The 12,375-nt window shown below is 26.9% G+C and overlaps 1 long non-coding RNA gene across 1 annotated transcript; it reads right to left on the bottom strand.

Annotated features, from left to right (window-relative positions):
• Nucleotides 1-4,418: 4,418 nt before the first annotated feature.
• On the bottom strand, nt 4,419-7,215 carry LOC114076981. The gene is made up of 2 exons (XR_003578067.1): nt 6,613-7,215; nt 4,419-6,278 (listed from the first exon to the last, which is right to left on the bottom strand). It is a non-coding gene; the product is annotated as an uncharacterized LOC114076981 (long non-coding RNA).
• Between the last annotated feature and the right edge of the window lie 5,160 nt (nt 7,216-12,375).

A 12,375-nucleotide genomic window follows, 5' to 3' on the forward strand; every position in this document is an offset into this window, starting at 1 on the left:
GTCCTGCCATGTCGTCATGAAGTTCAGAGAGTCGATTTCAGTACCCAAATTTCAGAATTCTAAGTGTTTTGGAACGAGACACCCTCGACGGCCCGTCGTGCCCATGATGGTCCGTCGTGGGTTCCGTCGACTCAGACAGTTTTTCCAGAAATAAAATCTGCTGCTTAAAACGACTAAACATGTCGTTACAATTATATTTGGAAAGCAACATGAATAAAATATAAATATAAAAAGAAATTTACCAAAATACTTAAAAATGAAATGCATCTCAATAAAGTTGGTAAATTTGAAAATTTGAGATAAAAAAGGGAAATATTTTAATATACTTACTTCATTATCAAATCTAAATATAGTTTGAAGAAACATTAGTTACATTCAAAAAGATTAAAAAATTAATTCTTTAACCTTATTATTTATGAAAAGTAACATGAATAAAAATATAACTATGGATCATATTACCAACCTTGTGATTCAATATTTCAATAGATATCTTAATCATGCTTACAAAATATTAATTAGATATGACCCGATTATGCAAAAGCCCCATAGCCTTAGGTTTTATCATCTCAGTGAACAACCTCCAGATATTTCCTTTTTAATTATCCTCTTGCTTTAGTACAATTAGTAGTTTAATCAACAATCTTACATACATCAATATTAGATAGCTTGAGAAAATAATTAAAACTTCATATAGTTATTTTGAAAATAGTTAATCACAATTTCTATAGGTTCAACATCCAACACTTTGAGTCACTTTACTACATGAACGATTGCATATACTTGAGTGCCCTATTAGGGGCAGTTTGTTTGTGGTATAGAAGAGCATGTTATTCATGTATAAAATATGGAAAAATTACTAAACTACACTACTTTAATTTATCTAATTTCATTAATTTCCTACTAATTTATTAAATTACAAAAATCTCTTTTTTTACCCCCCAATGATACTAATTAACTTTACACGTTGGAAACTTAAAAAGTTAGATTTACCTTCCCAAAATCAGAAGTTACCGTCCCAAAAACTGATTCCATTCCCCCAAAATCTCGCCTTCCCCAAGTTTCTCCCAAAATTTTCCCCCTAATTTTCAGTTATAATTGTAAATCAAATTTGAAATTCAAAATATTCTAAGGATTATTATCAATACTCATCCGAATTTGAGTCCTAAATCAGGTATATCATCATCCACATTACTATTTCTTCAACTTTTTTTCCGTTTTTGCTTATTTATTGTGCTTATTGTTCAAAAAATTATATTGTTGATTTTCATAATCAAATTCTATGTAGATCTGAGTTATTTATTGTTGCATCAAACATTGTCATGACAAAACCAAGCTCCAGCAAGAAAAATTCATCAAAAAACAAACATGCATCTACTTCTAAAGACCCAAAACCCCCCAAAGAAGTGGGGTAGAAAGGCGGCACCTCCTATTGTTCGACCAACATTACCAACGGTATGTGAATTTGTTTTCCATATACATCATGATTTTCATGTTGTTTCTTTAGTTTGTTGATTCTGATTGTTAAATGTCGTTTATATTGTATATGGAATTTTATTTTTTTTTAGTTAGTCTGATGAATTATTTGGTAGTATTAGTCTGTTGAATTATATTAAGTATCGTTTTAATCTTATCATGATTTTTTTATATACTTGTTAGTATACTCAATTATTTTTTATTAAGTATCATTTTTTATGTGCTCATGATATAAATGATTCTTTGTTTTATTTTTACTTATATTTCGTATATATTAATGGGTTATAATTACTAATTACGTATAAATATGTTATAAGTATCGATTTGTATATCTACATAAAGTATCGATTTTTGTTATAACAGCATGATTTTGCATGCAATATAAGGTATCAAATAATAGTATATGTATATCATACAGTCATACATCTATTATTTAAGTATCATATTTATATGAATTATTTATAAGTATATAAAAATTTAAGTATCAGCCATTATGTTTATATATCTAATTGAAATTGTGAATTTGAGTATCTTTTGATGTGTTGGACATGAAATTTAATGTATCAAAGAAATATATTTAACTTTAATGTTTCGTTTATATATAGTTTCAAATAGTATTTGTAAGTATCATGTTAACATATGTTTATTTATATTTAGTATCAGTATTAGGCAATTTTTAGTATCATTTAGGACAGAAACATTATTATATGCAGTCAATAGTTTAGAAACTTTTTATATATGTTACAATTTGTTAAAAATTTATTTGTTTTATTGCAGAATATGAATTACGTCATTAAACATATTCCAACTAATGCATTAAAGTTTGGTCCAACATACAACACGAATGTTGAACACTTAGTATCATCTATTAAGGATGAAGCTATGCATTTATTTAAAGAAACAATTTTTGCACCATACCTAAATATCCCTATATGCAATTACCAAGGCCAAATTACTAAGTATTTATACTTGTTAGAGATTGAGCATGATAATTTAGATCAAGAGATTTACATTCTCCATGCCAAAGGGAATGTGTTGAAATTTAGTATCAGTAATTTTATCATTGTTACTGGTTTGAATTGTAAAGGTAATGTAAAGGACTTTACATATCTGGACTCAAAAATCAGTAGATTAGTTGAAAGATATTTTCCTGATATTACATATAATGTTAATAAACAAAGATTGGTAGACCGGTTTATGGTAGGTGATGGGACAATAATGAGGATGCCTTTCAGATGGCTATACTGTATTTTATCCGTACATTTTTGTATTTCCAACTTGGTGATACACCAATTCCTATTGAAGATTTCTATATGGTGGAAGATGGTAGTTACCAACAGTTTCCTTGGGGAATAGTTGTTTTTGAAAAGTTAATGAAATCTTTTCGAAAAAAGTACAACCCCTCCAAAAAGTTGTATCGGTTGAATGGATTTCCATATGCACTTAATATATGTATTTATGAATGTGCTTCTACGATAAATACCGATATTTCTGTCAAAGAAGGAAACAGTATACCGAAATTTGCAACTGGGGTTTTGAAGCCCAAGTTTGAGTTGTTTATGGAAACAATTTTTTCAAATCCTTTTTATGTATCTTCATTTTTTTTCAGTGATTGTGGACTGTTCGTAGCTGCTTATGCAGACGAAATCAAATTTCATCCGTTATCTTCAGAGTGACTATCTTCGCAACAGATACGGAACATTGTTATGGAAGTATGGCATGGACAAACTCAAGGCAGGATATGTTAGTGATAGTGATGATCCAACAAGGCCAAAGGGCGAATTTTCTAAACAGGCAGAAGATGCATTGGTTGATGTTGATTAGTTAGGGTTATATTATTTTTGAACTATTATTGGAACAGAATATTTTGTATTTTAACTTCTTTTTTTCGTTCAATATTACTAAGTATTTTCTAGTTTTGATAATTTATCTTGTCAAACAGCTGATGATACTATATTAAATTTTTTAACAATATAACTATTAAGTTATTTACTCAATTATGACACATAATTATTTAGTTAAAATTTATTAATTATTCGGTAAATAACAAGATATGATACTATATTATAATCAGATATGAAGGAACAATAGAATTATTACAAATATATTTCTTATTTTAGTATCAAAAAATAAAATTAGTATATCTTTATTAAATAATGCAAATTATTGTGTTCAACATATTAAGTATCGTTCAAGAGTTTGAATAATATACTTATACATATACATTTAGTTTAGTTTATATTTTTGTCAACTTTTTGAATTCAATTATATTAGTTAATTAACAGTACATATAATTAATTTTTGTAAAAGTTAGTTCTACGAAATAACATACGATACCATATAAAGTATGTTCATCATATAACTGATAATATTTTTACACGATTGTTACTAGTTTATTTAATGAAACGATACTAAATAATTTATATAAGTAATATATACAAAATAAATGATGATACCATAATAATTTATTTCAGAGTATATCTGATACTATTTTTATACAATTATTATACTAGTTGATACAAAATAAGTTACTCCAAAATGTCGTATTTTTTGTGCAAATCAAATGTATTGTACTATATTACAATCAGATACACAAAACATATAATATGCCACATGTTAGCAACATAAAAAATTTCAATTTATATAGCTTTATTAATTAATACAACATTATGAACATAATATATTTAGTATCGTTAAGAATTACATATCATATAATAAACTATAAATATTTGATATCAATTATTGTTTTGAATGGGATAACAAATTTTTGTTATCAGATCCATTATACTTTTACCATTTTATGTAATTGAGATTAAACAAGTAATAAATTTTTATAAATTTCTAAATGTCTTTGCACGTAATATAATGCAGTCAAAATTTGGTATATTTAGTATCAAATCAGATTTTGTAGCTTAAACCATTCACATGCTGTTAGTCACATCAAATAAAAAAAGTTCACATATTATTAGCAAATTAAAAATATCCAGAAACATTATTACATATCAAAGATACTAAAAAAATATAAATCAAGAATCTTTTGGAAAGAAGGTACATGTTTTTTTATTATGACCTTCTTGACCACAACGTCCACAACAATTCATTTTTGTTGTTATATTTTCATCTGGATTTTTCTTTCTCTTTTTTCTTGGTCTCCCAGGCATCTTTTTGTATCTAGGTGGCAAAATCACTTCTTCCAAAACAGAGTCCGGAGCTTTCCATTCTCTTTTGTCTGGCATTGGTTCTATTGGAATTGCATAAGTATTTATTAATGCATCGTGTTTATAATAATCAGATCAGTAGGGGTGTACATCTGTTATATTCTTCTTCTTCAAGACGGCTATTACATGTGGACAAGGTATCTCGTCATGTTGAAATCTTCCATATGAACAAGTTTTCCTCTCAAGACAAACAATATATCTAATTCCACCTTCATACACTGAAAAAATAAACACAAAAGATGCTACAACCTGCAATATTTTAAAAAACAGAGAGTCAATAAGTTTTTTTTTCATTTTTGTTTAACAATAAAATAATAAATACAAAGCAAATATGTACCTTCATTTTTGCACTTTTTGATGCGTTTAAAATCAATATTTCTTCAAATCTTCTACCCAATGTTTCTTTTGTATAAGAAGCTATTTTTCTATTTTTGCAATTCTAAGAACCAAATAGAATTCTAACTTCCTCCAAAAAATCTATAGTAGTTAGTTGTCGTGCATCGACAAGGCAACCGTTGATACATTTAGCTATATTTGAAGTCATCATTCTCCCACGGTTCACTGTTGCATGAGACCTAGACCACCTTTCATACCTAGCATCTTGAAGATACTTTTTTACTCTTCCATCTATTTTATCCAATTTAGCCATCAATTTTTCAAAATCATCTTTTATATAAGTCTTAGCCATTGAGTAAAACAGATCACTTAGAATGGTCCTGCTTGTCCTAAAGTTTGAACACACATTTTTCCAGAGGTGCCATATGCATGCAAAATGAGGAACAGTTGGATAAACAATACTCACACTTTTCTCTATGCTTTCATTTCTGTCAGATACAACACACATTTTTCCCTCTCACCAAATGCATTCTTAAATTGTTGAAAGAACCATGTCCATGAACAAATATTTTTCGTGTCAACAATTCCGTACGCCAAAGACAATATGCAACCTTAATATATAAACACAAAACAACATAATACTAAATAACAACTTAATATTAAGAAAATAATAAAATAAATTCATAAACAACATGTCATACCTACTCCATCGAGTGTACTAGCAGACATAAATGTACCTCAATAAGCTCCACTAAGATGTGAAGCATCAACAACAACAACTGGCCTACAGAACTCAAATCCTCTCATCATTGGCCTTAATGATATGAAAAGATACATAAATCGTTGTATTCAGACTTATGCATCCTTATATATGAATTTGGATACACAGTTTCCAGCATATATATGCATCTTGGCATATTTCTGTATCCATCAGCAGGTTTACCTCATATAAGTTCCAATGCACGCTCTTTTGCGCGCCATGCTTGTTGATAAGAAATCTCAACGCCATACATTTCCCTGATATCATTAATTATATCGCTCGGAGTATGTTTTCTTTTATGAGTTCCTAATTTAGGCGCTGTCACACCACTAACAAACCCAACTGTGGCTTGTACCTTGCTTAATACCCTATTCCTTAATGGACAGGTATGTTCACTATTAAGGTATCTCACTATGAATGTTTCTGAATTCTTCCTAAAAGATGCCTTCAATTTCCAACAACAATCATTTGAATGACAAACTAATATGTAGCTGCAATAAAAAAACATATATTGGTTATTTGCTAAGGTTGACTGTTTTAATAAACAAAAAGAAAAAAAAATTAGAAAAAGATACTTTATTTCATTTTCACAATAGAAATGATACTTCATAATAAATATTTCACATCTTGATAACTAATTCTGTAAATTGATCAGAAATATTGCATTTACTGATTTTAACATTGAAAATGTGAAGAACATCATTACGACCAAATCATGTTACACAGAAAACTACACGCAACATATAATATTAATGTATCATACTAAATATATTACAAACAAATTATATATTATTAAAAATATTAACATATAAATTGAAAACATACCTTTTGTTATCAGATCTTTTAACTTTAAAGTTGAAACTATTCTTTATTTTGTAATTTTTCATTACCGCCTTCAGAGTTGACTTATCTTTATACATTTGATTCTCTTCCGCTTATCAGACATCCATTTCCGGTATGTAATATGCATCATCAATTGATGATTCAACAATATTGAGAGCCTTTGCGTCACTTTTTTCACCCTCAATACACATGATGGCACATGTTGTTGCATTGAAATTTATTATCTCTTCAACACCTTTATCTGAAGTATCAATGCATAAAGAATAAGTTTCGAATTCAGCCTCATGTTTCTTAATTTCTATATACAATTTTACACTCATATCAGTCCGAATACACAATGGAGACGAATTCCCTTCAACAACATATCTAATCTCTATATTTTATTTCGATTCGTCAATACCCAGCTCAACCGCAATTGCTGAAATAAGATTCATGAACAAAATATTTTCACCAGCCACTATCCCATTACTTTTGTATCGCTCATACATAACATCACTTTTTCATATTCCAGAATGTCGCAACAAGATCGAAATATTCATCTTTGAAAATTCAGAATCGGCGTTCCAGAGATTTTTTTTACGCATTATCATTTTTTTTCTGATTCAAAATCTGAATTTTTTAATATTATGAAATTGAATAATGAAATAAATTAGTACGTTTTTTTATGCAGATTTGACGGTAATCTTGTTAAAAATTAACGTAAATCATGAAAAAGTTGTTACCTTTTTTTTGCGCCGTAACAATTAACATATAAAAAACATTAAAGTATCCGACCATTTTTATTTACGTATCATTTTGTTTTATAAAGTATCCGAATTTCTCAAAAAGAAAGGATTTTTGGTAAATATTGATATTATAGGGATAGAATGTAATCTGTCATTTACAGTATGTAATTTGCCTAATTTTTACATAAAATATTGTATTAGTTTTATCATGTTTGGTAAAAATAATTTATTAGGTTGAAAAGTCAACATGACTTATACTATGTTTGGTTGATAATTTCTAACTATTGTATAATAGTTATTCATGTATTAGTTTTATATGGTGTTTGATTGTCTTGTTTGTAATCCTACATAATTAACACCTACATAACTTATAAGAGAATCTATGTATAAGTTATGTAGAATAGAAGGTGGAATAAGTTATGTGGATATTAATTATACATGTATTAGAAAGATGAATTACACATTTGTCCTTATTAATTTATTTTTAAATGTTTTTTTTATTCAAAACTTTGTATAACTATTCTATTTTTCCAACTATTTTCATTTTTTTATACAAACAACTTTTTATTTATTTTCATTTAAAATCAAAAAAACATTTATTAATATTATGTATAGGAATGTATAATTTTGATAGCGCATATGCTAATTATATATTTGCATTATATATGACTGAATATGTTCACATATTTAATTATCATATATTAGTTTTTATTTAGAATGTGAATTTATATAATATTTATAAATTTGGTATACTAAAACTGTAGAAACAACATATGCATCATAATGATAGTAATTTACATTATATAAAATAGGATAGTATAATGTACTTGAAATATATTAATAGTCTTTTATTTTTATAAGCTTTAAAACATTAAAAAAAAAACAAAGAGAAAAAAACACAGAATTCCTAATTAAGTATAGAGAATATTTCTTTTTTTAGGGGAGAACTTATACTATTTGCTTACATATTTTATTTGCAAATAATATATATTAATTTATATTAAAATCAATATTCAATAGTTAATTATTCATGTTATGTAATTTCTACATAACTAAATAATACCTACATAACTAAATCCTATAATTAATACCTGCATAACTAATACATACATAATTAAACCCTGCATAACTAATACCTGCAAAACTAAATCCTACATAACTAATACCAGCATAACTAAACCTTGAATAACTAATACGTATATAACTAATACATGCATCACTATAACCAGTAACAAAACGACTCCTTTAGTGTTTTTGTATGTATTTATAGGGAAAAGAAGAAAACTTGTAGGTTGTCCAATGATAATATACGAGAAGTAGTCACATATAGTATCTTTTAAGAAATAAAGAACACAAGTATCAATTTGGCTTGTGTTCTTTCAAACAAAGCAATGTAGTAAATTCTATAGCTAGAGCTAATAGAAAGTAAACAAACATCCCCTAAACAAACATCCCCAAAAATTAGTCTTTAATTAAGTCTCGCTAAGGTCAATGTTTAAGTCTAATTCTAGTGAAGTCGTCACACTATTGCATTCTATTTCAAACTTAGCTAAGTGGTTCACAAGTTAATGATTGTGTACCTCTGATTTTGAAAATGCTTAGAGTCGTCACCTAATATTCAGAAAAAGAGAACATATTTTTTATAAGTGTAAACTTTATTTGGTCTTCGAAAACGGGTAGATACAGCGTAAGAATTTTGTTTATGGAAAAATATGCGGATAAAAAAATATATACTACTTATTTAGTTAACATAATTATAGTTTGTCTTGATTATAATTGACGATCTACTTTTATCTATATTACGCCGCTCAATTCTTTAGTTTTGTATAATTCAAACTTTTGTATAATTTAAAATTTGTATAACTTTTGTATCATGTAATTTTGAATAATATTGTTTGTATAACTGTTTAAAATTTAGATGTTTGTGTTAGTATAAAATTGTTATTTAGAGTTTTATATAAAAATAACGAAATTATACTATTGTACCCGCGAATTATACAAACCAGACAGCTTAAACTGTAGTTACACCCTTAAATAAAACAAACTATAGCTATGAAGCATAATTAAGTTTATTAGATTGGCTATTTTTGAAAGTTCCTCTTTTACTTATTTTGAGGGAAAGGTGTTAAGTATCATTCAAAGCGTATCCAATATCCAAAGATATTCCTTAAAATCTATTTAAAAAATAAATGGAGATATTTTTTTTCATTATTTGTTAGAAAATTAAGATGCGAAGAGATTTTATTAATTCTTTAAAGAAAAAAAAAGGAAATATATAAGTTGAAAAAAATATACACCTACGATATACAAAAGTTTTAGTAGCCATATATACTTAAGATACAAAAGTGTGCGGAAAATTGATTTTATTTGTAAAAACATAGATGGATGAAAGTGTTATACAATTCATAAGATGTGGCAAAAAAATAAAAATAATATGTATCTTATATAGAATGCAAATATAATTTTCGTAGAGTACATAGATATATAAAACAAACAATATAAAAATAAGTAGAGTATTAATATACCTTGTATATAGCGGCATATCCTAAATATATATACCGCATACTTGGGCTTGCTAAAAATCTGAAATGGACCCATTACAAGAACTTAGGACGAAGCCCCTTTACAATTTGGGCCATGAAGTTCGGCATTGAAACAGATATTTTCTTAACCTAAATTATAAAAAAAAAAAGTTACTAAAAAAATTCTCAAGTTCTTTTATATTTTTTATTATTGAAAAAAATAACGATTTTATGCATTAGAAAGACTTCAAAATACATTTAAAATTGATTTGGATGGAAAAATATTACACAAACTTTAAAGGTAGTAAGGGGTGATTCACATGTTCTCTTTTACCACTAAGGATCCACAATAAATTTTTCAAGTAAAATTTTGATAAATAGTGTTTGTTTATACAATTTGTTATTATTTGACAAATAATTCAAATTTTGAAATACTAGAAAAAAATTAGTATTTGAATCAAATCACATTATTTAAGAGCTTATAAAAATTCAAATCTACATCATATTCTTATCTTATCTTATAAAAAACATCTTCTATAGTAATTGTTTACGTTGTATTACATAATTTTTTACATGAACATCAAAGCAGTGATTGAATATTCAGTAAATATGAAAGCGATGATTGGTTGTTGATGAAATTGACGAATAAAATCGGCTCAGATTAATAAAATCATGTTCTTGGTCTACTGTACGATGTATGGAATGATGTTTGTTGCACTCACACCGACCTACCACATTGCTCTAGTGTCATGGACATTACTTGTAATTTGTTGCAACGAAGATCCAATTGATTTGTTGTGGAAGTCATGAATCTTACGTCGATGTTTCTATCTTGCTATGTAATACAAAACTATGGTTAGTTTTGATAATCTTAAAAACTTATGAAAATAAAACTATATTTCTTATAAAAATAAAATATATTTCCTAAATATTATGATTAAACACATGATAAAATTTCACTCAAATAATATTTACTAAAAATATTTTAAAATCTAATACCAAAGGCTAACTAAAGTAAGATATTCTAGGTTTCAACCAGATGACATCCAAAATTGGAAAAAAGAGCTCTCTTTCTAGATTAGTCAAGATGTTTATTTTATTTGGTATTTATTCATCACTAGCTAATGTAACAATCACTTTTTTTAAAATATTATTTTATGGAAAGACACTTTTATATTGTATTTGACTATTAATCATAACAAATAATTTTGGAATCTCACGTGTTAGCAAATAATGGATGTTTTGCATCGCACAATTAAACCTTATAATGTCTCCACAAAAGACAAGCTCATTCCACATTATTTGACATTAAAAATGTACATTCATTTTTCCCTATTCAAGTTGAGCCGGTCAAAACCAACTATTTTCTTATGTTTTTAAATTATTTTAAGAAGAAAAAAAATTGGCCAATAAAAGGAGAACTGTTATTATATTGATCAAATAAATGTTTGACCAACTTAATTTTAAAAATTAATTTATTATAATGATTGTCTAAAACAGTATAAGAATATCAGATATCCTTATTTGATTATCTTGTATTAATTTAGATCAGATATCCATTTTCGATTATCTTGTATGGGATAATTCAACACCTCTATATGTTCAGGATTTTGTCAACTAACGTATGATCAACGTAATATAAATATTTAAGGAAAAATAACTTAAATACACAACTTTAATTTTTATATTCTCCAATTTTCCCTACTTTTTTTAAATATTACATAATTCCCTATTTTTTTTATTTTAGTGTAAGTTTTTAGATACATTACACTCTCTCTCCTATAATACACATTTACCAATTTTAATGCCTATTTTTTCTCCATTAAAACACTCAACCTCTTAAATCAGTTTTTGAATTTTAAATTTTTTCCATTTAAACACTCAACCTTTTAATCAGCTTTTTAATTTTGAATTATTAAATTTAATTAAATTTAAATAAAAGAACAAATTTTGAAATTTTGAATTTCAAAATTCAAAAAATATAGAAGCAGGGTAACTTCCACTGCATTCTACCGTTTTGTTCTTACCAAAGTCACCTTTCACTTCTTTTTTTTTCCTTAATCGTCTTCATCCCACTATTTCTTCATAACTTTGAATCTTCTCAACCCAGCAGATTTTTCTATTTTCTTCTTTTTATTCTTAATCCATATTCGACTATTTCTTCCTAATATTGAATCGTAAGAACCCAGACCCTTTTTATAGTTAATCCATCATCAATTCGTATATTCTTCTCTTTTTCGTTTTTGTTAATTGTTCTATTACTTCATAGTAATGGATCCGTCAATTAATAGAAGGATATATGATTCCGATGATGATAATTGGAAAGAAAATAGGAAAAAGTCTTTGCATGATCCTATGAATCTTCAAAAGGATTCAAACAAAGACCATGGCGAAACATCAAAGGTTGTAAAAATACAACAAAAAAGGAAAAAAGAAGCAGCAAACACTGTTGTTAGGCCTACATTGTCTCGGGTTAGTATTTTGGTACTTAAAAATGG

Source organism: Solanum pennellii, chromosome 4 (genome assembly GCF_001406875.1).
Source record: "Solanum pennellii chromosome 4, SPENNV200".
Taxonomy (NCBI): domain Eukaryota; kingdom Viridiplantae; phylum Streptophyta; class Magnoliopsida; order Solanales; family Solanaceae; genus Solanum; species Solanum pennellii.